Source organism: Vigna radiata, chromosome 8 (assembly GCF_000741045.1).
Source record: "Vigna radiata var. radiata cultivar VC1973A chromosome 8, Vradiata_ver6, whole genome shotgun sequence".
NCBI classification, from domain to species: Eukaryota; Viridiplantae; Streptophyta; class Magnoliopsida; order Fabales; family Fabaceae; genus Vigna; species Vigna radiata.
Genome location: NC_028358.1, coordinates 40,243,572 through 40,246,267, shown reverse-complemented (window position 1 = coordinate 40,246,267; position 2,696 = coordinate 40,243,572).

Below are 2,696 nucleotides of genomic sequence, written 5' to 3'. Positions count from 1 at the left end.
TTTTCTAACTTCACCCGTACGGCAGTCAATTATCTGACTTGCAAACAATGAAGTTAATTTTCTAACTTCACCCGTTCCCCCCTCCGGATCAACTGATCGGAATTTCAAAATTATGATGTAGTGGAAACGTTGCCTTTATTCGAAAGAAAATGTCCCTCATGGGATAATTACATGAAAATTAACTAAAATAAAATTTCAAATGGGAAATGTTCCAAGTATTGGGAACGACTTTTCCACTTAAGGTCTCCAACCTGTAAGCTCCGTTATGCAGACTCTCCTTTATTTTGAAGGGGCCTTCCCAATTGGCCGATAGTTTCCCATGTGTAGGGTTTTTCCTGGCCTCTCCCGTTCGTCTCCACACTAAATCTCCCTCGATGAACTGCCTAGGCTTAACCCTGGTGTTGTAACGTCGGGCAATGAGTCTCTTGTGGGCTTCAAGTTGAACGGCTGCCATATGTCGCCGCTCGGGGAGAATATCAAGATTACTCCTGAGGTGTTCCTCATTTTGCTCTAAGTTGTCTATATTTCTTCGTAATGCATTCTCTCCGACCTCGACCGGTAACATTGCATCCGACCCATAAGTAAGGTTAAATGGCGACTCTCCGGTGGCGTTGTGTGGGGAGCATCGATATCCCCAAAGTACTTGTTGCAGCTCGTCCACCCATGCTCCCTTGGCTTCTCCCAGTTTTTTCTTTAATTCTTGAACGATGACTTTATTCATGGCTTCGGCTTGACCATTCGTTTGGGGATGCTCAACTGAGCTGGTCAGAGGTGTAATTCCCAATTCCTTATAAAAAGCGACCAACTTCTTGTCGATGAATTGCCGACCATTATCGGTGATAATATGTTTAGGTAAACCGAACCTGCAAATCAGTTTCCAGACGAATTTTTGTACTTGCGATGCTGATATATTAGCAAGGGGTTCAGCTTCCACCCATTTTGTGAAATAATCCACTGCGACTAAGAGGAATTTTAGCTGAGACCGTCCGGTCGGGAATGGTCCTACTATGTCCATTCCCCATTGGGCAAACGGCCATGGAGATATTATGCCTGTCAGGGCAACTGCCGGGGTATGGATTATATTCCCGTGCTTCTGACAAGCCAAGCACTTAGCGACGTAAACTTGGCAGTCCTTTTCCATAGTCGGCCAGTAGAATCCTGCCCTTAAGGCTCGGGCTCGTAATGACCGTCCACCCCCATGTCTGCCACAAATCCCTTCATTCAGCTCGCTCATAACATAATCAGATTCTTCTTTGGATAGGCACTTTAACATTAGGGTGACATATCCTCTTCGGTATAATTCCTCTCCAATGATGACGTACCTTGCAATTTGCTTTGCTTCTTCCGCCCGAAGGACCATCCCGCTTTCCTGCCGCCTGATTAACAGGGTAATCTCTCGTCGCCAATCGTCCCGGTCGGCTGTGTTAGATATGTGGAGACAGTCAACTGTAGGTTTGAAAATTATCTGCCTGACAAGGGATGACAACTGACCCTTCTCTTTGCCGGTCGTCAACTTAGATAGTCTGTCTGCCCGGTGATTCTCGGTCCTAGGTATGTGCCGTACTTCCAGTGATTCAAAATAAGACATCAGTTGTTTGGCTTTGTGAAAATACCTGAGCAACTGGTTGTCCTTGATTTGAAACGTACCGTTCATGTGTCCTTCTACTAACTGNGAATCAGTTTTACATTGAAGCACTTTAACGCCTAGATCTCGTGCTAATTCCAATCCCGCAATTAAGGCTTCATATTCTGCCTGATTATTGCTGACCTTAAACCGGAAGATTAAAGCTTGCTCAACGGTTACCCCGTTCGGTCCTTCCAAAACTATCCCTGCTCCCCCTCCTCGATAACCGGAAGACCCGTCTACATATAGTACCCATGAATGTTGATCAGAATCATTCCCAGGCAATTCGGCCGCAAAATCTGCTAAATGTTGTCCCTTCACCGATCCTCTTGGCTCGTATCTCAGTCCGAATTCAGACAGCTCAATGGACCAGCCGATCATCCTTCCCGCCAAGTCCGGTTTTCGCAGAATCTTCGAAATGGGATGATCGGTTCGAACCACTACCTGATTTCCTTGTAGATATGGGCGGAGTCTTCTGGTGGCGATGACCAATGCTAGAACTATCTTTTCCAGCTGTTGATATCGTGTCTCCGGCTCTTTTAATACTCTACTAACAAAGTATATAGGCCGGAACTCTGGGGTTTCCTGGACTAATGTTGCGCTGACAGCCTCCTCTCCAACTGCCAAAAATAAATGTAAATCATGACCGTAATCAGGACGTCTCATGACCGGCGGATTAGTAAGTATTTGCTTTACTTCATTGAATGCCATCTTGCACCGCTCGTCCCACTCCCCTGGCGCCTGCTTTTTCATCACCTTCAAAATTGGCTGGATTCGATCGGCCAATTTGGGTATGAACCTGGATAAAGACGTCAGTCTGCCCACTAACCTCTGCACCTCTTTTAAATTATTGGGACTTCTCATTTCTAAAACCGTGCGGCATTTATCTGGGTTTGCTTCAATGCCTCGCGTTGTCAACATGAATCCTAAAAATTTGCCCGCTGCGACACCGAACGTACACTTGAGAGGATTCAATCTCATGCCAAATTTTCGTACCTAGTAGAGAACTTCTTCCAAGTCACGCAGGTGCTCCTCTACCGACCGGCTCCTCACCACCATGTCATCAACATAT